The sequence below is a fragment of the Erpetoichthys calabaricus genome, chromosome 16, assembly GCF_900747795.2.
Source record: "Erpetoichthys calabaricus chromosome 16, fErpCal1.3, whole genome shotgun sequence".
Taxonomy (NCBI): domain Eukaryota; kingdom Metazoa; phylum Chordata; class Cladistia; order Polypteriformes; family Polypteridae; genus Erpetoichthys; species Erpetoichthys calabaricus.
The window spans coordinates 27,550,459-27,576,950 of NC_041409.2; positions in this window are offsets into that span (position 1 = coordinate 27,550,459).

Here is a 26,492-nt window from a genome sequence, read left to right on the forward strand (position 1 = left end):
AAAATATAGAATGGGGCCTTATTATTTAAGACTTTATAAATCATTAGTAGTATTTTAAAGTCAATTCTAAGTGACACGGGTAACCAATGTAACAAAGAAATGTGCTCAGATTTTATTTTCCTAGTTAAGATTCTTGCTGCTACATTCTACACTAACTGTAATCGATTGATGTCTTTCTCAGGTAGTCCTGTAAGAAGTGCGTTACATTAATCTAGGCGACAGAAAATAAAAGCGTGAACTAATTTTTCAGCATCTTGTAAAGTTATACTAACTTTAGCTGTATTCCTTAAGTGAAAAAATGCAGTCCTAGTAATCTGATCAATATGTGATTTAAAATATAGGTTAGAGTCAATAGTTACCCCTAAATTCTTTACCTCTGACTTGACTTTTAAACCTAAGGGATCAAGTTTATTTCTAATACTTTCACTATATCCATTTTTGCCAATCCCTAAGACTTCTGTTTTCTCCTTATTTAGTTTGAAAAAGTTGCTGCTCATCCATTTGGAAATACAAGTAGGACACAAAATTAGAGAGCCAAGAGCATCAGAGTCATCAGGATCTAGCAATAAATAAAGCTGTGGGTCATCTGCATAGCTGTGGTAGCTCACCTTCTGCTTTGAGATAATCTGAATGGAAGCATATAGATTGAAAAGAGCAGTGGACCCAGAAGAGATGTTTGTGGTCAGTCAGTCATTACCCAACCTGCAATAGCCTAACACAGTGTCATGGGGTTTCTGCTGGAGCCAATCCCAGCCAACACAGGGTGCAAACCAGAAACAAATCCTTGGGCAGGGCACATGCACACACACACATACACACACCAAGCACACACTAAGGACAATTTAGGATCGTCAATGCACCTAACCTGCATGTCTTTGGACTGTGGGAGGAAAACCGCGCAGACATGGGGAGAACATGCAAACTCCACGCAGGGAGGACCCAGGAAGTGAACCCAGGTCTCCTTACTGCGAAGCAGCAGCGCTACCACTGCGCCACCATGCCGCCCGATCTTTGTGGTACACAATATAAAATATCATGGGTTTCCAAGGTATAATCACAACTAATAAAAAAATTTCTACCTGTTCAGTGAGACTGAAACCAATTTAAGACATTGCTGGAGAGGCCCACCCTTTGACTAAGGAGATTTATAAAAATACTGTGATCAACGGTGTCAAATGCTGCACTCAAGTCTAAGAGAACAGCACAGATACTGTATATGGCCTCTGCCTGCATTTACCCACAAGTCATTTACTACTTTAACCAGTGAAGTCTTGTACTGTGATTTGTTCTAAAACCTGACTGGAACTTGTCAAGAATAGAATGTTTATTCAAGTATTCATTTAGCTGCGTAATGACTGCCTTTTTTAGAATTTTACTTTAAAAAGGCAGGTTAGATAGCTTGTTAATTCAGTGGGGATCTCTTGAAGTGATGTTACCAGCAATCTCATTATGCAAGACGAGTCATAATTTCCTTAACCTAAATAAAGAAAAAAATAGTAATCATTAGCACCAAAACAAAAATGAAGATCTTATAAATGAACGTGATTATTTGGCCTTACAAATACAACCAGAAGTGAAGGATCTTTGTGTCACCATGGAATCTGAAAAAAAATTAAATCACATATTAAAAGTATTACAAAGATTACATTATTCATTTAAAAACACCTTGTAAAATGCTGAAAAGTAATGTACGTTTCACCTTTAGCCATCAAGATTATTGGTAAGCACTATTATAAGGATTACCTAAAAAAAGATATAACTGAGCTGAAACCTGTTCAGAATGGAGCAACACGAATCTTCACCAAACAAAGAAAAGCTGCACATGTTAGACCAGTCTTAGTTTTAGTACACTGGCTGAATTAACAGAATTGATGTAAAAAATAATAATAATTGTACAGTAGGCTCTGAATTATTTAGTATGTTCTTTTATTTTGGAGTGCCTTTCCCATTAGGGTTAGGGTTAGGTTTAGGGTTTGTGAATTTCCCATTGGGATTAATAAAGTATCTATCTAACTATCTATTATTATTCCCAGTCATAATGTTAGATCCTTTAACATTGGTTTAAGCAATTTTCACTTTAGATAGATAGATAGATAGATAGATAGATAGATAGATAGATAGATAGATAGATAGATAGATAGATAGATAGATAGATACTTTATTAATCCCAAGGGAGAATTATTTAGAAAGTGAAGCATAAAAGAAGTGCTGTGGCTACCTTTTGATTTGATAGATAGATAGATAGATAGATAGATAGATATTAATTTTAGTATAGTCGGCAGGATCACAACAATACCTAGACAGATAGATAGATAGATAGATAGATAGATAGATAGATAGATAGATAGATAGATAGATAGATAGATAGATAGGACTTTATTTGTTGACTACACTAAAAATCTTGAGTAAGCTGCCATTGGCGGTACACCAGGCCAGTGTTGCTGATATTGTCATAAACCTTCTAAAATGCCACCTCAACAGTTTGCCTTTTTTCTTAAAAACATTTATTATTTCCTCAGAGTGTGTACATGCGTGAGGAGGTTGAACCCAACCAGAGGAGGTTATGGATTGGCTCTTATCACAGATGCAATTGTTTTATAGACTAATCACTATTTGCTAATTTTGTGAACAGTCAACTTTGCGTTTTTCACTGTTTTCCATCTTGGTAGTTGTTACAATATTTATACGTACATAAAACTAACGAGAGGGTCCTCAAACATTTTCTTAATTAAGTTTGAGCACGTATCCCACAGAGTGTTCAGATCATTAGGGAGCATACAGTGTGAAGAATGAAATGAATACTTTTTTTTTTCTATGGCAAGTTTTGAAAGCGACCATAATCCTATTTTTTGTTTCCTATTTATCAATCTGCAGCACAAGACCTACTGTAGACATATACATCCACCCAATGTCACTGAAGAAGTAAACATGTCCCTATAACACACTGAACTTAGCCAACAGAAAATGAATTTAACATGGCAGAGCCCCTTAACTTTTTTCTAATCTGATCCCTTTTCATATTTTCCGATGTAAGAAATGTGTCCATTTTCTATTTAAAACAGCAGTAATGTCCAATCTCAAAGAAAAGAAGAAACTATGTAACAGAGAGGGGTTATGTTTTGCTCACTTTGTGTTTCAAAGTTTGACTGCATTAAAACCTTTAAAATAACCAAATACATGCCAGCATTAAGCTTTGTGATAGTTGAATAGCAAGTGTTTGGGGAAAAGAAATAGACAATATCCTCAAAACCAGTTTAAATATCACCATTTGAAAAGTTGGTGTATGCGTGTATATAGCGTTATAGAATTCTCATTTCAAAAGGTTCTTTGATTAAGTTGTATCAATGAGTAAAAAAATGTCATCTTGACCACCTTTATTAGATTTTTATAATACAACAATATTAAAACATTATTTTATAAATAATATTATATTCTATCTGAGTTAACTGGAAGTTGTACAATGTAAAAATTAAAAACATAAACTGCTCTCAGGTTTATATAAATAGTCATTATGTTTATTTATTCTTTTGGCAAATATTATTTAAAATAACTCTTCCTGGGGATGCCATGCTATATGTCAAGTATCAATGTTTAAGATATTAAAATAGGCATATAAAAATATATGAATTCCATGGAGGCCATATGAACAAACCCCAGTAAATTAGAACCTCACAGATGGAAAAATTGCAGTTTTTAATTGGCAGCTTCTTAAAGAAATATATTAAAATCCTTTTTTCAAATCAGTTTTTTTCAAGAGCGCTAATGCAGAGTTTCATGTTATACATTTAAGCCTCACCCTTGTGGCATTTGAAGATATCTTTTCTTGAAGGCTGTTTCAGTGTAAATTATGTGGATTTATTGAAAGTGGCAGATTTATGAAAGTAGCTGTAAATGTGCATTACTCTAAACTAAACAAACTGCTGTCAGAAAATTTTGTCATTTTAAAAGCCGCCGATACTTAAAGAAACAGGTTATTTTCTCCTCATTAAAATTCAGAATCGATTTTACCTTAGAAGAATGAATTAAAGTGAAAGGTTTCATTTTAACTCCTGTTATGCCAGACTTAGTCAAAAATGACAATGTAGCTGGGAATCGTAAGTGGGCACATAGTTTCTGAATAGCACAGCTATTCAAAAGTTTACAAGAACTTCCAGTTACATAATAATGCAAATACGATCCTTTTCACATTAGATTAAGTGTTAGGCATTAGAAGGTTTCTAAGTTTCTATAGTTAGCACATTTTACACAAATGACTCTATAATAAAGTCTAAACTTAAAGAAAGAATTACACATTATTTTAGTTTGCAAATTACTTAAAGAATAATACTTAAAGCCTTACTTTTTTCAACATCTTTTTTCCTTTTTTTATATTTTTTGAGGGTTTTCCCAAGTTATGTGGTAGGCACCCTTCCTTCTTCACAGCTCCTGAGCCCTGCGTTCACATTCACTGTCTGTGTGCATTTGGTCCCTTTGATCACATGGATTGGGGACTCCAATTTATCTACCACAGCCCGAAGGCCTGCATGTTAGTTTAAGTGGTGATTCCATGTTGGCTCTCTGTGAGTGAGTGAGTGCACCCCATGATGGAGTGACATCCTAGCCAATATGGTCAGGACAAGTCCAAATGGATTTAAGCAAGATCAATGATGGATGGATAATTTTGCCTGTAGACATTCCTGAAGAATCCAGTTTAAAACTGATATGCCAACATCAATACCACACCATGTATGCTTATAATCCATTATATGTGTTTGTAGTCCTTCTCAGACTTTGCCCATCCCTTATGCTTAATTTTAACTTCTCATTGTCTTTTCAGCAATTGTTTTGGCAATAATCAACAATTATGAAACTCCCAGAGAAAGTGTTTTAATTGTGGAGTTACTGAGCAGCCAATCGTAATATCAAACATTGTAAAAAAAAGACTATGTATAAATATTTGAAATATACCTGAATATATGTAGCTATACTTCATATTGTATTCTGTGTATATTTTTTATGTTTTATTATATTATCACAGTTCTGGAGAGATATGTAAGTAACAATATAATTCTACTGTATGCACAAGACAATAAATACTGTATGTTTAATGAGGAGATCACCTCGGGATGATTCCCTGCTGAATGCACACTGCAACTGACCCACTATTTATTATTATTATTAGTTGTACTAATAGTATTTGATATTTATATCCATACCTAGTGGCATGGATCGTGGACTATCTTAAAGACAGCCTCAGTATGTGCGTCTTGGGAACTGCACATCTGACATTGTGGTCAGCAACACAGGAGCGCCGCAGGGGACTGTACTTTCTCCGGTCCTGTTCAGCCTATATACATCGGACTTCCAATACAACTTGGAGTCCTGCCATGTGCAAAAGTTCGCTGATGACACTGCTATCATGGGCTGCATCAGGAATGGGCTGGAGGAGGAGTACAGGGACCTAATCAATGACTTTGTTAAATGGTGCGACTCAAACCACCTACAACTGAACACCAGCAAAACCAAGGAGCTGGTGGTGGATTTTAGGAGGACCAGACCCCTCATAGACCCCGTGATCATCAAAGGTGACTGTGTGCAGAGGGTGCAGACCTATAAATACCTGGGAGTGTAGCTGGATGATAAATTAGACTGGACTGCCAATACTGATGCGCTGTGCAAGAAAGGACAGAGCCGACTATACTTCTTTAGAAGGCTGGCGTCCTTCAACATCTGCAATAAGATGCTGCAGATGTTCTATCAGACAGTTGTGGCGAGCGCCCTCTTCTACGCGGTGGTGTGCTGAGGAGGCAGCATTAAGAGGAAAGACGCCTCACGCCTGGACAAACTGGTGAGGAAGGCAGGCTCTATTGTAGGCATGGAGCTGGACAGTTTAACATCTGTGGCAGAGCGAAGGGCGCTCAGCAGGCTCCTATCAATTATGGAGAATCCACTGCATCCACAAAATAGTATCATCTCCAGACAGAAGAGCAGCTTCAGCGACAGACTGCTGTCACTGTCCTGCTCCACTGACAGATTGAGGAGATCGTTCCTCCCCCAAACTATGCGACTATTCAATTCCACCCGGGGGGGGTAAACGTTAACATTTAACATTATACAAAGTTATTGTCTTTTTCTCACCTGCATTATTATCCATCCATCCATCCATTTTCCAACCCGCTGAATCCGAACACAGGGTCACGGGGGTCTGCTGGAGCCAATCCCAGCCAACACAGGGCACAAGGCAGGAAACAATCCTGGGCAGGGTGCCAACCCACCACAGGACACACACAAACACACCCACACACCAAGCACACACTAGGGCCAATTTAGAATCGCCAATCCACCTAACCTGCATGTCTTTGGACTGTGGGAGGAAACCGGAGCGCCCGGAGGAAACCCACGCAGACACGGGGAGAACATGCAAACTCCACGCAGGGAGGACCCGGGAATCGAACCCAGGTCCCCAGATCTCCCAACTGCGAGGCAGCAGCGCTACCCACTGCGCCACCGTGCCGCCCTGCATTATTATCATTCTTTAATTTAATATTATTTATTGTATCAGTATGCTGCTGCTGGAAAATGTGAATTTCCCATTGGGATTAATAAAGTATCTATCTATCTATCTATCTATCTATCTATCTATCTATCTATCTATCTATCTATCTATCTATCTATCTATCTATCTATCTATCTATTAAACATAAAAAAAGACAATGACTCAAAGACAGTTTGTTTTTATGTTGATCAGAGTTGTGTCTTTACGAACTACTTAAATGTTGCAAAAAACGGTTTAAGAACAATCACGATTTGTCTCAAACTCAAAAATTACACATGCCGTTCAATTGATATGGCTATGACATCCAGTATGTCACACATACAGCTTTTAGTAATGAAAATGTTGATGGACCAAATCAATAAATGCATGACTGTTTCCTAAAATGTTTCCCTGTCAATTTTAAAACCAATTTTATATGTAGCACTGCTTTTGCAAACCTTTTAAAAATTAATTAAGCGTAATATTATTTCACATGTGTATAATTCGCTAGTAGGAATATCAAATACATTTATAGATTGAAAATCTCTAGGTATGAGTTTCATGAGGTACATTCTGTTTGACACACTGGATGGTAATAAGATTTGTTACTTTACTATAAAGTAAGGCTTCAGGAGAAAAATGTAATAAACAACCAGTCAAATTGGTAAAAAAAAAATAAAAATTTACTTTATATCGGCAAAGTGTTAGAAACTTTAAGGAGCTTAGAATGGTTAGATAGTATAAGTTTGAGACTGGAAGTCATTTATGTTTGTCCAAATAGAAAACTGCTGTACATGGTACGACTGCAGCGTACTTTGCAATGAGTGTATTAATACCGTCTCAAAGAGTGCATGATGTGAATGGCGCTGTCAAGGGCGTTCTGTGACTGACGCTATGGCCGTTCTGTGATATGGAGGGCGCTCCGTGTCTGACATCGGAGGTATTGTGGTCTGCAGTTTCACTCTGTCGGCCTTGTGCCCTGCTCAAGGTAAGGTGGGCTTGGAAAATGAATGGATGTTCCTTTGCTCTACTCCAGTCTGTTCTTTTCTTTCATTATTGCTTTTTCTTGTGCTGTGTTAAGGCATGATTTGATATTTTTGTCGCTATAATTTGCATTATTTGTGGCTCATCCTATGTTCTTGACCTATTTCATGCAACTGCTATTCTGCATTTTTTCTTAAATTTATATTCCTTATCTTCTTTTTTTTCAAGTGCGAATATTATCCCCTTCCACTCCTAGTTCATTTGTGCCATATTACATATTTTTTATAATTATCTCTTTCAGTAGCAGAACAATATAATAATATAAGTTAATCAATACAGTGTTAATCACTTTCTCTTTTTTAATTTCTCCAATTATTCTGTTCCCCCTTTGCTCCAGGAGAAGCAAAAATTCGAAGCAAGGAGTGTACGATGTTTGATTGCACTGGAGGAGTTGTCAAAGAAAAGCTGGGTTGGTCCCTCATTTGATACAATGCTGGCTAATGTCCTCTGAAGTCCTAGACACCCTATTGCTAGATTGTTTAATTTCTAGTCATTGTTTCTATCAGCATTCATATTTTGTACATTTGCCTTTAAAAATATTGGAGTTTGCCTGTTGTTTTTTTCTTCAGGTGCTTCAGTTTCCCTTCCCTTCAGGTTACCTGACATACTGGTCCCAATGTGTGTGCATGAATCGACCCCGGCCCTGCCTTGTCCTTGTGCTTCAGGCTGCCAGCATAGGCTCTGGCCCAAGCTCTAAACTGAATTAAGTGGATATGATGATTTAACTAGTAGAGTTTTCTCATCTTTCTGCTTACTTAATTACACTTTATTCTGGCCTTTGCACTTCTGCATCTTAACACATTTAATAAGGTGTTTGTAATGATCTGGCACTTTAAATGCTGCTGGTTTCTATAGTTTTCTTAATTTTGCTTCTAATAAGTATCTTGCTCCAAGTGTTGTTTTATGTTGTTGAATACTAGGACCACAGTTGTGGCAGTAAATTTTAACACTGCTAATTAATACATTTCAAGAAAATCCTTCATTACTACATTCCTAGCCACTTTTGTCTCAGCTCAACACCCAAAACAACAGAAAATGTAAGCTCACGATGCTGCTTATTATTGTCTTCAGTTGGTAAAAACACTGTTATATATAGTGCCTATAAGAAGTGTCCACCTCCTTGGACATTTTCACATTTTTTTGTTAAACAACATTGAATTGCAGTTGATTTAATTTGCCATTTTTGGCACTGGCCAACACAAAATAGCTCTTTAATGTCAAAGTGAAAACAGATCTCTGCAAAATGGTCTAAATTCATTACAAATATAAAACACAAAATAATTGATCGCCCTCTTTAACAGGACACAGCTAAATCTTCACTGGTGCAGACAATTGGCTTTAGGATATTTGTGCAATATTTTCTTAACTATTTACTTTAAAAAAAGAAACAAACCTTTGCAGTGTTTCTTTAATGCTGCACTTCATTAGTTTGCTTCCACCCCTGGCAACATCCAGCACAAGGCAAGATCTAAACCTGGATGGCAGTTACATCATAAAGCACAGACCCAGCACACACACCTGGTCTCCACCATTCCATTAATCTAAATCCAGGGTACCAATTGGGCAATTGACCCAAGAGAAGTGGAAATCCAAATACACGTTAAGTCAAAGGTAAATAAACACTGGCTAGAGCGGGCCTTCCACCCATTTTTAATTCTCCTCTCTCCACTGCATGTTCTCAGGCAACTGATGCCTAACCAGGCAGTAATGTGTATGAAACAGCCATAAATGGGATACAAGCTCATGGCATGTCATAGGATGATTTAATGCTGCACATATTAACAAAACACTGAGAATGGTACATGATGGCTGGAGTAGGCCCTACATTCTCAACTAAGCCCAATTATATGCTGCCATAGATGTCCAGGGACCTTGCCCCACCAGGATGCCTGGAGATGGGAAGGACCGGGAGAGGGGCTATATCTCCCTTGGAACACAAGAGGGCAACCTCCCTGGATTGTATGGGAGCCACAGAGCATGGAAGCCGAACCTTATGGGAGGACATGGCCACCACCAGGGAGCGCCCGGGCAGCTCCAGAACTTGGTCTGCAGCACTTCCGCCACAACCGGAGGTGCTGCCAGAAGAGGAGCTTGATGCCTATGCAGCACTTCCGTCACACCTGGAAGTACTGCCAGTTGTTAATTGGGGAACACCTGGAGTACTTCTGGGTGTGCTATAAAAGCGGCCGCCACACTCCATTCGAGGAGCCAGAGTCGGGTGGGAGAGGACAGAGCTTGCATGTGAGGAGTGGAGGCGGCAGAATAGAAAGGGAAAAGGAGCACTGTTGCTGCTAATTGTGCACTATGGGTTGTTGTGCTCAAAATAAACATGTGTGCTTTGGAACATTTGGAGTCCATATCTGTCTGTGTCCGGGTTCAAGGTTCACAGTGCAAAGAGGTAAAACCATCAGGTGGAACCACAACTAAGGAAATTGTGTTTCTATCTTTATACAGTGGAACCTCGGGTCACGACCGTAATTCGTTCCAAAACTCTGGTCGTAACCCGATTTGGTCATGACCTGAAGTAATTCCTCCCGTAGGATTGTATGTAAATACAATTAATCCATTCCAGACCGTACAAACTGTATGTAAATATTTTTTTTTTAAAGATTTTTAAGCACAAAAATAGTTAATTATACCATAGAATGCACAGCGTAATAGTAAACAAATTGTAAAAACATTGAATAACACTGAGAAAACCTTGAGCAGAGAAAAGTAACATTGCAAGAAATCATGCTACAGCCTTACGAACCACTCGCTGTAAACACTTTTTTTTAATGAGTTTTAAGCAAAGGGAAAAACATGAACATTTGAAAAATCTGTAATTTAATAAACAACCAAGAAAAGTAACATTGCAACGATGCATGCTACGAACCGATTGCTGTAAACAGAAGTGAAGTGAAGTGAAGGTTAAAATCCAATAGAAAAAAGTCTTCATTAAATACGAGGTTAAAACAATGCTCGAATCAGACTCTTTAAAAGCAAGCCCGGTGCATTCTTTAACTGCCTTCTCGGCCTTACGCGGCCAACCCTCTCTCTCTCTCTCTCTCGCTTGCTCTCTTGTGCTCTCTTGTGCTCTCTCTCTCACTCTCGCTCGCTCGCTCTCTGCCGCTCTCTGTCTCACTCTCTCTCTGTCTCGCTCACTCGCTCTCTCGCTCTCTCCCTCTCTCTGCACAGGGAGAGACTGAACACGTGCGGAAATCATCGGCGTGTAGGAACCGGAAGGAAACTAACTTGTTCATCACCCGAGTGTGTGGTCGTGAACAGATGCAAAAGTTTGGTGAACTTTTTGGTCATAACCCGATTTGTATGTGGTCCGAGACGTTTGTGACCCGAGGTTCCACTGTACCTAAAAGACTGATAATTATGTTATGTTTGATTTGAAGAATCTATGTTTGCATCTAAAACTTTGATTATTTAATGATTTCATTATAAAGGCAGATTGGGTGGACATCTTTGATTCAAGTTTCTATTATTTTTTTCTGCATCTGTTTTCATTTATCTACAATTTAAAATAATAGAAATATCTTTTCTATAAGTATTCAGGTTTATGGTAGTGTGGATAACTCTACTTGGAGTTTGCCAAACAACATTTAAAGAACTCTGACAACATAAAGAAACAGATTTTCTTGTCCAATGAAACAAAAATTCAACCCTCTAGTCAAACCTTCAATCACTATGTCTGATGAAGACAGGCAGTGCTCCTCACCTGCTTAATACCATCCCTACAGTCAAGCATGGTGGTGGCTATGGGGGTGGTCCTCTGCAGCAGGAACAAGGAGACTGTTCGGATTTGAGGAAAGGATGAATGCAGCCAAATACAGATTAGTCTTTGAAGAAAACCAGCTCCAGAGTACACATGATCTCCGACTGGAGTGACAGTTCACCCTTCAGCATGACAACCAACACCACTGGAGTACCTTCAGCACAAGTCTCTGGCTGTCCTTGAGTAGCCAAGTCAAAGCCAAGACTTAAACCTCATAGAACATCAGTGGAGAGACCTGAACATGACAGTTTACAGACCAATCTGTCAGGAAGAAATGGATAAACTGCCCAAATCCAGGTGTACAAAACTTATAGGGACTTACCTAAGAAGACTTGAAGCTGTAATTGCTGCCAAAGGGCTTCTACAAAGTGCTGAGTTAAGGGTCTGAGATTTCTAAGAAAGAGAGATCTCAGTTTTGATTTTTAAAACCTTTCTGAAAAAAAAAAAGTTTACTTTGCCATTATGGGATATAGAGTGTAGATTGATGGTCAAAAATGGTAAATTCATGCATTTAAAATTAAATCTACAAGACAATAAAGTGTGCAGAAAATAAAAGGGTATGAATACTTTCTGAATCCATTGTATACGTGCGACACAACTTCCTCTGCACAGTTACTCAGGTCGGCTCAGCACTTTCTGATACCATCTCTCTCCCAGGTCTGTGTGGCCCCTTTCAAATTTTCATTCCCAAAATGGCACTGATAATGGTACATATTAGGTAATTTTTGTTTCTAAGACTTTCCATATTTTTGGAAGAACTACAACTCCTATGGTTTAATCTACTGGGACTGAGAACCATGTGACTAGGAAGTAGGCAGACCAGTCTCCTGGTGCACAGTATATACAGTATATATACCCTAACCCGGCCAATACCCCCAAGCCACCAGATGGAGCCCTCCCAGCAATATGGAGGTGCCCCAAATGCCAGAAGGGCATCATGGACATTGGAGTCTTTATTCACAGCCCTGCTGGATACCGTGGGGGCTGCCAGAGGACGCCACAGGGAGGCCCAAAGACTTGTATTTTCCCTATAACCCGGAAGTACGTCCTAGTCACAGCGACAGAGGAAATGACGTACTTCCGGGATGAAGAAAAGAAGTTTTCACTTGACCCGGAAGTGTTAAGAGTCACATGGACTGAGGGACAGAAACACTTCTGGGTCAAGAAGTATAAAAGGACGATGGAAAACCCCAGCAGGCTGAGCTGAGTTGGGAGGAAGGGTGACTGAGCTGCTGGGAGTGGAGGATTATTGTATTTGTGATTATTATTGATTTGTTTATTGAATATTGTGGAGTGGAGGGTGCTTTGTGCACATTATTATTATAAAATAAATAATTCTTGGACTTTTATCTGGTGTCTGACGTGTGGTCTGAGGGTTCAAGTGGTCGACAGTGCCCCTATCTGTCACAATATATATATATATATATATATATATATATATATATATATATATAGGGATCTTTCAATGACACTTGTATGGTATTCAGTATATTATGGGATAAGAGTACAACTGGATGGTTGGTATAAAGGTAAATGCCTGAAAGAGGCAAAAGAAAATCCATATTTAATAAATATATGGGAAAGCTTGCTGTTATTAAAAGCAACGGGCGAATCAGACAACTTACAATTCAGGGAAATGAAGACTGAATCCAACTGAGCCACATCCTTATTTCTTGTCTTTGTATTGTCATCTGTTCCCACACTTTACGTTCAGAATAAAGTAATATCAGCTTGCTATTAAATAAAATAATGACTAAAGCAATATATATCACAACATGAAATTTCTCAAATGGAAGTATGTAATTACACAACGGTGTTTTTTATGGCAAAAAAATCATACCCTATCATGTCTCTCTGAAATGAATGAGAATGGCATTCTTACTATATCATTTCACATAATTGTGTTCAACTCAGATTCAGTTTAATAAAAAAAAAGTTTTATTTTTTAATATTTCTAAGGAATTATAACTCAACAAATGTGTACTCTTTATTATAGCTTTCATGCTATAAAACATTTTGCACTAACATTTCTATAAGGTGAAGCGTCACTAGCAGTCCCTTTAAAATCTACTGTATAACTGGTAAGGATGGCAGGTTTCCTTTCCCAGGGTGCCGAGGAGTTTAAATGAACAAATGAAGACAGGTACTGTGGAATGACAGATAGATGACATGGTTCTGCTTATGTTATGCTGTTTGTAGAATAAATAAAATGAGTAGTCTTTTTGGAACTGCAGATATTAATGTGGCTGAATCTTCTATTGTTAGATTCGTGAGCACTGGAAATAATAAACAGTTTAAAAACCTTTGAATAAAGAAGACAAAAATCTTTACTTATTGCTGATGGAAGTGAATACCATTATATATTGCAGCAATTAGTGAAGTATTGATGGTGGTCTAAGTCGTTATTAGTATTCCCAATTGTAGAGCCCCATCTTTCTGAACAGAACTTGAATAATTTTTCAGAGAGCAGTGTATGTGTGGCTCCACTACATCTTATTCAGAAATCTCCGGAGACATCTTAACCCACAAAATATTACAAAGATTATATAACACAATGACTATTTCAATTGAACATTTCACATAAACGAATCTTCTAGATAATTAAAACTAGCATCCTGAATGGCTCTAAAGCTCCACAACATCATAATATATGTGCAAAAATATCGCTACATTATTGAACAGAAGAAAAGAATTTTCTTTAAAAACACACACAACATACTTTATTAATAATTCATCTGAAGGAAGTTTAATCTAGGGAGAATAAATAGTGTGGTGATGTTTGAAAAATGCTAATTAAGGAATGAACACGCATTCACTCCCCACTCATCATTCTACTTAGGCAGTTTCAAATTACTGCACTGCTTCAGTTAATGATTTCTGAGGTGCTATCGATGCCTTTGGGGCAACTAGGCAAAATGCTAGTGTAAAACTAATGAATCTTGTAGCCTCCTCTGCCAGAGGAAAAAAAGACACATTTTGAAAGAAAATTTCCCAACCCTCTAATTCCATCTACAGGAGACTTGTAATCAATGATAAATGCAATATATATTACTGTGCCTAAGAATATCTGACTGCCTTTAAACCTCATTTACTAGCTGGCTAAAGAGGCTTTGTTGTTACCGTGAACTTAACAAAGGTATTTTTTTATTTGAATTGTAATCTTCTAAGTCTTTTAAGCTTTATAATTGTAATTTTTAAGGTACAAGCTGAATGTGTAACCATTTTACAGTATTTCATAATCGTTTACATGCATTGCTTATGCAATATCTGTAATAACTGAATACTAACACCCCACCCCACCCCCGCTTGTCCAAATTGCACAGACCCGCAGCGAAACCAGGAGGCCAAAATGGGAACCTGCACTGGACAGGCAACAGTCCACTGCAGGTTACAGTGGTACACTTAATTACATCGGGCGAATTTAGGGATGCCAACTAATCAGAGGGGCGCATGTTTGAGATGTGGGAGGAATGACAAACCAACCCAGATGAAACTCCACACATGGCGTGGCCAAACCCAAGTTCATCGAGCTGCAGTAGACATGCTATTCATTCCGTCAGCATGCCACATTACGCCTATACTGTATTTTTAACTGATTGAAATATGTTAAATCCTAGAAACTGTGAAATGTTTCTCATTATTAATAATTTTGCAGAAAAATGTATAGCTGCTGTACATCTATGTCTGTATACTATGCCAATCACCTTCACTAACTCCACCTGCATTGTTCTTGGGTTACAGCAGTCAGGACCAGAGTTGGCACTTTTTCAAAAAGGACTCCTGATTGTGCTTTGAGGTTAATGGACCTGCACTTGGAAATGGTGTACAAAAGCCTCTGAAATCACTAAGTGTCATTTTATGGGGCACCATTGTGTACTATTGCCTGCTTTCTTTGCTTCTTGTGAAGAACGTTGTTTTGTCTTGGTAGAGTAATATTTTACTCTACTTTCCCCTTTTGTATTATTAATAAGTAGCCTTTGTCAGAATGCCTCAAATCTCACAGACTTACCACTGTTTATAAGGTATTGTACTTTATAACCTCTCCCCACCTTCCCATATACATCTATTACCTCAGGCAATTAGGTGTAGTAAAAGACAAACAGCAGTTAAGTTACAATTTAAACAATGTATTATTGGTAACTAGTTGATTACCCAGTGGCTTCATTCACTGAGTGCAAGGGAAAAAAATAAAATGTAGTCTATAAGTTATTAAACAGTAAAACATTAACATTTAAGAAGTAAAGATACATTGAGCACTACTGGAGTGGTTTCGGGTAAACTACATTTTAAAGGCGGTATAACACAACAGGTAAGTAGTACTAACAGCAGCTAAAATGTATTTGGATCATCTCTTGGTAATAGATCCCTTTTGAAAGGCGCTACACAACCGCTGTGGTATAGAAATTACATTTTCTATGTGATCGTCCAAATTTCTGCCTGACAACCTTGCACTATGTGCCTGTGATTTAAGAGAAAAATAATTCTGATAAATGTTTACACGGGCAGAAGGTCCAAACAATTCCCAAGTCCAACACTTTACATATAGAGGTCTGTACATCTTATTAGATGTAAACTCTTCATCTTCTTAAAATAATTGATCACAAAAGCAGCAATGAATGTTGCGGGGTTTTAGTGCCCCGAACTCACCTTAAGGGACAAACAGGGTCCTGCTTCAATGGCGCCGATTACACTCATTCGCAAAGATTTCCACTCTCCCAGGAGCCGACAGGGCACTTGAAGTGTCACAAACAGTGCGAGAAGAGAGGACACTGCCCGACCCATTGTTTACAGCTTGGTGCAGTTAAAAAGTAGAAAGACGCAAAGCTGTTTTCCTCTTCTCTTCTACTATCAAGTACTGCCAACTAAAAAAAAGTTACAATGTGGCGGTTTCTGCGACAGTAACGTGGATGAATAAATAAAACTTCTCGGCGTGTTTGTGTTTACTTCTTTTTAATATCAGTAAAATAAATCTCACACAAATAATAACAATTCGTAAAGACGATATAAAAATGACATCCACAAACGAAGTGATTAGTTCCTGTATTATAATATGTTCTGTGGTCATACATAATTTCCATATCTAATTTCCATATCGCGTGGTCATACGTAATTTCCATATCGTGTGGTCATACATAATTTCCATTTCAAACGCGAAAAGAATTTTAAATATATAGATATTCATAAATAACAATATGCAAAGTACATTTGAATATTGTCAACCATACAACCTGATAAATAGTGATGTGTAGTTTCAGGCGGCACACAGACTTGCAGTTACTTAAAAATGTCTCTAGTTAAGGCATCATTTTGTGGTCAGCTTTCTTCAGAACAGACTGCATGCCTGTCTCAATATGGCTGCCGAGCTGTGCACTTCATTGTGTTGTCCTTTTCAGTTCATGGTGTGTGAGATGGTCATTCAGCAGTTTGCTAAGAGAGAGAGAGAGTGAGGGAGTGATCAGATTTATAGATTATCTGTTTAACCCCTTTAGCCAATAGCGTCATGGTGCTTAAAGGCTTCTGATACAAGCCAATTCCAAACAGCCATACTTCAGACCAATGGGGGGATAGAACATCTTCACACCTGCCATCCTCCAAAACCATATGTTTAAGGTAAAGCTTGGCAGTTAGGCAGCCTGACTTTCCTATGGGGGTTGACTGAGAGACTTCAGAGAAACATTAGCCAAATTTGTTTAAGGCACTTCTCCCCAACTCTGTCGTAAAATTCAAAGAGACCCAATCCTGAAAGAGGTGGTGGCTTGGGGTTGTAAACATGAATGCTTCTCACTAATGTAACACTAATCTTACATTGCCTATCCTAAGTTACAAATAAAGACATACAAAATATTTATCAATTTATATGCAAAATCTCACATCACAACAGACGCTTTGTCCAGGTCACAATGTACCCAGGAGATCTATTAATCCATATGACTTTTCATAACAGGTATGCCCAGTGCCATTTTCCAAACATAGAATCCTTGGCCACATCTCTGGAGAATGTAAACATAACATCATCACTTCTCCCAGTCAGCCATCTTTATGGATCTGTCTCTGACAGAACATGTTAATTACGTTATATACTGTATGTCACTAAGATTTTACAATTTTTACTAAAAGATGCTTTTTGGTCAGTTTAAAAAAATAAAGTGCACACCATTTGTAATATATATAATAGTCTATACACCATATTGCACATCAGCAGTACAATTAATGATAATTCTCTGAGTATTTTCTGGTATGGAAGACAGAAAATATGAAGTAAGGTTTTTATCAACAATAATCATGGTACCCTAAATTGTCCCTAGTGTGTGCTTGGTGTGTTTGTGCACATTCTACTGCAAATGGAGATTGTATGGCTATGTGCTTGGTATTATGTCCCATGTTAAGATTGGGTGTGGTTGAAAAACCTGAACTCAATAATTTGGAGGGGTGTCCACATACGTTTGCCATATGGTGTAGATAGTGAAGTGAATGGAACAATTACCTATTTTATTTCCCTTCTTTCATGTAAAGATTTAGATATGCAAGACTAGAACTAGTCCTGGATGAGTCCCTTCTAGGGTACTCTTAAGTACAGACACACACACACACACACTGAGCCCATTCCAAATTACCAATCAGAACAATTGCTTGCCTTTCAGAGAGATAAGCTATGTATCAAACAACAACCTGAAATGCAATAAAATACACATTAACTGTGCATCTAAAAATACATATTACATAAGCTCTACTTACAGTAACAGACCTTCAAAGGCAAAGTAACACCTGATGCATTTTTTATAAGAAGCCGTGTTTAATTCATTGCACAATTATAACATTAGCATTTAGACTCCTTAATTAATTTTTAAAAGCTTGCATAGATCTCTTCACCAAAGAATATCTATCCTTTAGTGTGACAGTGATAAACCGATCAAAGTCCACTTCTTCCCATCAGCAGCATATTACCAGCATGCTAAGTAAAGGCCTTGTACAAACAGTGAAACACTCCTGTGAAATGTAACAGCTTGCAGACATTGTATCTTAAATAAGCATTTTATTTCTCTGATAAGAGCTTTGCAGATAGCTGTGTACTCTATTAATCATTCCTTTTCGTGGGAGAGCACTTTATAAAGACCTGTGCTTTGCAGTTGCTTTTGAAGAAAGTGATGTTTATTATCAGTCAGCTTGAGTCCAAAGGGGCATCCCATCTTAATGCCATTGAATTAAGTAGAATTGGTTGTAAAAATACCTTTTTAATGTACAGTGGGAAATATTACAAAAAAATTCATGATAACATTAAATACTGTATTGCTGAAACTTATGCAAAGGTTATTCCGGAAACGGATTTCTCATAACCTGTCTCTTGCTCTTATTTGCTTTAATGAATTCATCAGTATTTAATTTGAATCACTAGGAATATTCAAGTTTTATAACATCAGCAGACTATGATATTCATCATTTTCAAGGAGAAACATTAAATATATTTTAATAGAAGGCAAATGTTGCCAGTGAAATTATTGCAGTATTGCAATAACTGGCTTAACTAGCAAAGTAACATGTAAATATCCAAAATTCTTAATTGTAGATGTGTTGCATTTCTTGTTAGCAATCTGTAGCAACAGTTTATTTCTCAATCTCAGTACATATAAATTGCTCACAAAATTGCTATTTATATATACCATGCCTGGCAGCACAGATTTCTCTTGCTTAGGAAGCTGGCGAGGCAGTTCCTATTACTTTTTAATGATTTAGATTTTTTGACACAGATTCAAGATGTAATCAGATACTACATTAATAGAAATATCACTCTGAGAGCAGAGGGCTTTCCCGGCACAAGCAACTAACTTATTTGATACTACAGATGCTGGAAAATTCATTATTTTAAAAATACAAATAATGCGTGTGAAACTTTTTCAGTGTAGCAAAGTGAACTTAGTTCAAAAATCTTAACAAGCACCAAAACTGAAGTGTAACCCTTTGTAAGAAATAAATCTGTCAGGTTTGTCCATTAATATTTTTCAGCAGTCAGTGAACAGAACTGATCAGCAGCACAACAGTTCATTGTTTTAGACTTATGGCACTGCACATAGACTTTGAAATAACAGTATGTTTTGATTCTTTGTGGGCCTCTAAATGTTTATTAGTTAGGTAAAATCAATTTTGCCAGGTGTTCCACAAAACAATTAATATTGCATTTTTATTTGTTTCTTTTCCTCTGCATTTGTGTTGTGCTGCTCATGGAGTCACATTAGATATTGTCAGACAATATACAGGTATTGTGTTGCTGTGGTTTTCTACAGCAGGTGCCATTTTGCATATAAGGGGTTAGGTTAGGTTGGGTAGACTGTTTTATCCCACAGGGAAATTTGTGTGCAGCAGGAAAATATAGCAAACCAGGGGGTTTCGCTCACCACCACCCAAGGCCTGTTCTACACACCAGCCACTTCGTGTCTCTGCCACTCGCGTATGTGGATTTCACTTTCACCAAACAACAAATCTTTTAATTCTCGCAGATACGCCTCTTCATTGGTAAGAAACACTACTTTTCCCTGATGGCAACATGAATTAGACAATCTACAAGTCTCCAACTTAAAGTTTAAATCTGAACAATATATTCAATCTCTTTTCGCTGTTCCGTTATTTCACAGAGTAATAATTTCCATTTGTTTGCGCTAATGCAATCTTTACTATCATTTTTTTGAGACTTCTGAATTTTTGTACTTTCATTATCTCTAACCTGCTCTGCATGTGTATCGCGCCATCATTTTTGAATTCTTTACGACGTTCTACTTTATGTCATCTACTCTTTGTCTTTTATTTCCAGCCCCGGGCACAGCTAAATCTCTTGGCACAAAGTCTCGTCTCGCGGGACATGCAAGTATCTCTGTGAAAAAGTCACGTCTTATACCAGGCTAAAAAGTCTTGTCTCATCCCAGGATTTTTTTTATTGTAATAAAGAGAAATATAAGGCAGCATTACACAGATCCAATAAAATAAACAAAGACGCAACAACTGACAACCCATGTTATGGTCCAGATCTTATTATGCAACTGTTCGACTGACCACCGTCTTCCCACCATTTTGGAAGGCAGGGCAGGTGCTGCCATCTATCGGCAACAAAAAGAATTTTAAGCGAAATCTCTATGTGCAGGGCAGGTGCTGTGAATTAGATAGATAGATAGATAGATAGATAGATAGATAGATAGATAGATAGATAGATAGATAGATAGATAGATAGATAGATAGATACTTTATTAATCCCAAGGGGAAATTCACATACTCCAGCAGCAGCATACTGATACAAAAAACAATATTAAATTAAAGAGTGATAACAATGCAGCTATACAGACAGACAATAACTTTGTATAATGTTAACGTTTACCCCCCGGGTGGAATTGAAGAGTCGCATATTGTGGGGGAGGAATGATCTCCTTAGTCTGTCAGTGGAGCAGGACGGTGACAGCAGTCTGTCACTGAAGCTGCTTCTCTGTCTGGAGATTATCCTGTTTAGTGGATGCAGTGGATTCTCCATGATTGACAGGAGCCTGCTCAGCGCCCGTCGCTTTGCCACAGATGTCAAACTGTCCAGCTCCATGCCTACAATAGAGCCTGCCTTCCTCACCAGTTTGTCCAGGCATGAGGCGTCCCTCTTCTTTATGCTGCCTCCCCCGCACACCACTGCGTAGAAGAGGGCGCTCGCCACAACAGTCTGATAGAACATCTGCAGCATCTTATTGCAGATGTTGAAGGACACCAGCTTTCTAAGGAAGTATAGCCGGCTCTGTCCTCTGTTGCACAGAGCATCAGTATTGGCAGTCCAGTTCAATTTATCATCCAGCTGCACTCCCAGGTATTTATAGGTCTGCACCCTCTGCACACAGTCACCTCTGATGATCACAGGGTCCATGAGGGGTCTGGGCCTCCTAAAATCCACCACCAGCTCCTTGGTTTTGCTGGTGTTCAGTTGTAGGTGGTTTGAGTCGCACCAAAGTCCTTGATTAGGTTCCTATACTCCTCCTTCTGCCCACTCCTGATGCAGCCCACGATAGCAGTGTCGTCAGCGAACTTTTACACATGGCAGGACTCCGAGTTGTATTGGAAGTCCGATGTATATAGGCTGAACAGGACCGGAGAAAGTCCAGTCCCCTGTGGCGGTCCTGTGCTGCTGACCACAATCTCAGATCTGCAGTTCCCGAGACGCACATACTGAGGTCTGTCTGTAAGACAGTCCACGATCCATGCCACTAGACATGCCACTAGACATATTTACACACAATAATAATAATAATAATAATAATAATAATACATTTTATTTATATAGCGCCTTTCCCATGCTCAAGGCACTTCACAGAGTTTAAGAAAGAACGGCAGGGTATACAGTACATAGCATTGTACTAAACCAGATAAATAAATAAATAAGAGTAAGATAGTAAATTCAGAGAAAAGCCTAACTGACAACATAATTGATGGTCTTGCACACACACACAGGCTACATGAGCATCTTGACATCAAGGTAAACTGAGAGAAGGGTAATAAAGTCAAGTAGAGTCCCAAATATTGAGCTCTACAGAACACCTGGTTTCATAGAGATAGGTGAGGATTTGTGTCTGTGAATGGATGTAAATTGCTACCTTGCACTCAGATAGGACTGGAGCCATACTACAGTTATACCCATAAGGTCCAATTAAGTCTTAAGGAAGTGAATGAGCATAGAATTGCCACACCACATCATAAGCTGATGAAGGGTCTTGCATGATAAAAACATGTTGCCCTGCACTTTACAGTTTTAGGTATTAATATTTTACTGAAAGCACACTTAAAGCGGCATTTTGAATAAAATTCCCAGGATATGAAAAATACAAAAATACAAAGTCACAGGAGACAGTCAGAAATTAAGTATATGGAGAAATAACTAGAGAAATTATCATCAAAGATGAAAGTGTAAAACCAGATACATAACAAAAGTGCTATTGTGGACTTAGTACCTCTAACTAACAATAAGATTGGTTTCTGCTCTTACTATCCCTCCATTGTTTATAGTTCTCACCCAATCATGTCATAACGTGACTATGTGTAATATATGACTTGAAACGAGTGTTGTTACTACTAAACGACATTGTTGTGCCCATGATCTCAGTTGAAGATTGGTGGTCCCCGCAACCAAATTGATAATATTGTGACATCACTGTTGTAACAATACATTTTATCTTCATATAGAAAAACAGAATGAACCCATGCCAGAAATGAAAAAAAACAATAATACCATACAAAAAACAAGGGTTCTTGCATCAAGTAAATATCATTCCTTATTTACCAATATCATTTATATGCAGAAGACGTCGTCAACAGTTAGTGTGCTGAACACAGTTCAAACTACTCATCTCTTCAAAAAGATAAAAAAAATAAAATTATAGACACTTGTTAAAAAATGTTACATTGTGTCTGACATAATTCTGCCACTATGATATTAATACAGGTGAATTACAGTTCTTGACTGTGATTTTATGTAAGCTTATAACAATGAATGTTTTAAATAATCTTTAGCAGCTAGAAAGATAAATCTAATGTCCACAGAAAAATCAGAGGAGTGAATAAATTTGCTTTCAAAAATTAATTTCACAAATCACCCACAACTTTACTGGATTGTGTTCCAATAACTGAAAACAACTTGATACGCTGGGTTCGGTATGCAATCCCCCAATAAACAGTTTAACTGAAGTTATGCAATTCAGGAATTCAGTTATGCAATTACTAATTGGCTAATTACGTTTATTTTAATTTTTACTGTGTTTCTGTAATCATCTATGAATGGAATTCTGACAAATATTTAGAATGGACATTTCCCAGAAGTTCTGAACTACCTTCTCCATCCCTGAATGAATTGGAGATATCTAATGAATATTGGTAATGGATAACATTTATGGAAAAAAACTTAACTGGAGTTCAAAAATCAAGCCATGCTGGTTAAGGAGTTGAAGGCTCAATGGAGTAATACTTGGAGTATGGAATGTTGGGTTCTTCAATTAGAACTGTTAAAATATTTGAAGTAGGGAAACATAACGCTAAGGACGCTATAATGTACAAGCAAGTATAAGATTGAAAATGCCTTGTAAAATGTAAGCTGGGCTAAATAAATAGAGCAAAATTTAAGAATGATTTGAAGGTATCAGTATCCATTGGCTGATGTAGAGAAGTTTGGAAACGACTATCCCCCAACTCACAAAGGGAATTATCAGAACAAACTGAAGTCGGTGTATGATAACATGATAATTATATATCTGTTTTTTTAAAAACCTCCATTTTTCCCATTCACTCTGCTACATGAGACCTAGCATTTTTAAATTTAGACACTTTGGAGAGCATTTTCAAAAGAATATGTTTTTGACGGTTGGAAACACCATTTCCGTGAGAACACAAGGCCAAAACAAGCAAAATAAAATGCGTTTTTAGATTTATCTGTATTAGTGTGAACTACGGTTGGAAGAGACATTTCAATTCACCATATTTCAAAGAAGGACTCAATCCTATTTACAATAAATGTCCTGTAAAATCATAAAGACAAAGTTGTCCTCACCAATAATATCACATTTATATTTAAAAACCAGATTTATTAATGAAATTAAAAAGGTGATTAAAAAAAACTCCACTGCCTCGACGTATTTTTAATTTCTTTTTCATAAACTGAGAAAGCAGTTGCAAATTATAAAGTGAGTTCATATATGGTAATGCAAGATATGATTGGCATTTGTCAATTAAAAAATTATTTGTATTAATTGTGTTGGTCTGTAATCATTTCTTCATATGAATTAAACATTGCATATAAATAGTAAACATGTGAGGCCCGCTGTGTCCCATCTCCAGCTGTTACAGAATTAGAAAGAAGTACAATTAATTAATGATCTGCTCTCGAATATAATACAATACCAATGACTCATTAATGCCAATTTACATTGCAGCATAGAAATGGAATTACATCTTCATTAGCAGAGCATTGAATTAAACGGAAATTAACAGCAACTCAGGAAAATTAGATAACTCACTTTCACTAAATGATTATTTTAACTTTCTCAATGCCTTTTCTATACATGCCATAAACTTACACTAAAGAAAAATATAGCAGATGACATGATTGCTCTATGAAAATCCACCATCACATCACATCTAACATATCCAAGGTAGCACTAATAATAATTTGACTTAAGAGCAACAAAAGCTTTGAATTTTTATTTAATGTGAAGCAATACATTTCCTTTATTTTTTTTACTGTTAAGTGCACATATTCCCCTGACAGAAACTGACAGTTTCCTATGCCCTTAGCTGTGATATTTTTAAATGGCAGTCTGTCTGAAATTATGTAGGTGAAAAGAAAGGTAGAACTAATTATTTCAGTGTTACAGCATTCAGAATTCTTTCATCAATGAGTTTTATTATAGAAATAAATAAGCAATTTCATCTCTGGCTGCTTCTGGGTTCAGTCCAACCTGTGTGGTTAACTTTCATGACAGTTGTTAATATGGAAACAGTGTGCCGTATAATGAATCCTAATTGCTGTCTTTTAAAATGAATTACTCAACTGAATAAGAATTCCTGTGCTGCATTTCTAGCTGAACATCCTTTATGTTTGTATAGGACTTGGGTGAAGATAAAACGTTGAGCCTCACTTAAATTAGCCTCCATTGCTAAAAAGCCTGGTTAACATTTTCTGAAAGTTTTCATTGCATGTACTAAGCAACTCTCACTTTAAAGTCCTACTGAGTTGAAAGCGGACTAAACAAACATTAATTTAAAGCTGCATATCAGGAGTCCATTTGGGCTTCTGCTGGTGACAAGTAACACGTGTAACAAAGGCGCTATATTGGCGCCGACCCGACACAGATTGACACCGGAGGCACGTATAAAAGTCAATAAACTTTTATTTTTCTTCACCTGTGGGGCACATCTTCCCTGTGTCCCACAGGCAGTACACAGTCCGAAAAGCACCACAAGCACTACACAAAACACACTGGTCTCCACCACCACTCCTCCCAGCAGGTTCTATTCAATAAGGGCGCGCACAAAAAGGTGAGCTTCAAAAGGGCGACCTCAATTGGGCGTGGCGAATAAAGGCAAACGCAACATAGTTATTACAGAAAATGTATTAGATAAAGGCAATGATTGAACGTATAAAAAGGTGAAAGCAAGAATATTAAAACATCCGATTAATTAATGCATGAACTTCTAATGAACTATTTCTAAAGCTCTCTATATTTCGTTGTTTTCTGCTCTTACTCATTGTTGTGTTACACTTGAAGCTGTAGATTATATGCAATGCCACGTAGATATTTTATTATTATCTACTATTATTATCTAAATTATCTACGAACGCCTTTATTCGCCACGCCCAATTGAGGTCGCCCTTTTGAAGCTCGCCTTTTGGTGCGCACCCTTATTGAAGGATACCCTCCCGGCAAGCGTTGTCCTCCTCCTCCCAACTCAGACTCCTCGAGTGGTTGCTGCTGGCCCCTTTAATAGTTCACCCGGAAGTGCTTCAGGTGCTTGACCACCTGCCTCCGATTGCACCTCTGGGGCCAGACGGGCCCAGGAACCCCTGCAGCGCCTCCTGGATTGCAAAACAGGGCTGTGGAGAACTTCATCTCCCATGGAGCCCTGCGGGTATCTGAGGCACCACAGTCACCCAGGGGGGCTGCCCCCAAGTGGTCCGGGGGAGGTACTGTGCCACCCATGCTTGCTCCCCTGGAACATACACAAAAGGAGCGTCCCAGCCGGGCATGGGCCCCGGCAGTCCGTCACACACGGTACTAACTTCCACAAGGTCACTAAAACGTCTCCCTACCTGGTTCACTTGGGTTGAGGAGAGTGAGTGAACACTCAACAGGTTTCAGAGCCAACAGCCCTCCATACCTTCTACCTTCTGTAGGTTATGTCTGCTTTGAGAAAAAGATCTTATCCTCCATCAATACCTGCTGTTCGTACTAGCAAAGGTAAACAGCCATAAAACCCAGATAAATCATGAGAAGATACGTAAGAAAATAAGAAATTTGACAAATGAGAGTAGACCATTCAGTCCATCAACCTTATTTGTTTTGCTAATAGCTAAGCTGTTCCAAAATCTCTTCCAGATTCTTCTTAAAGGTTGCTAAGGCTCCTACTTCAACTCCATGTCACTGTAGTTTGTTCCAGAGTTCCAGA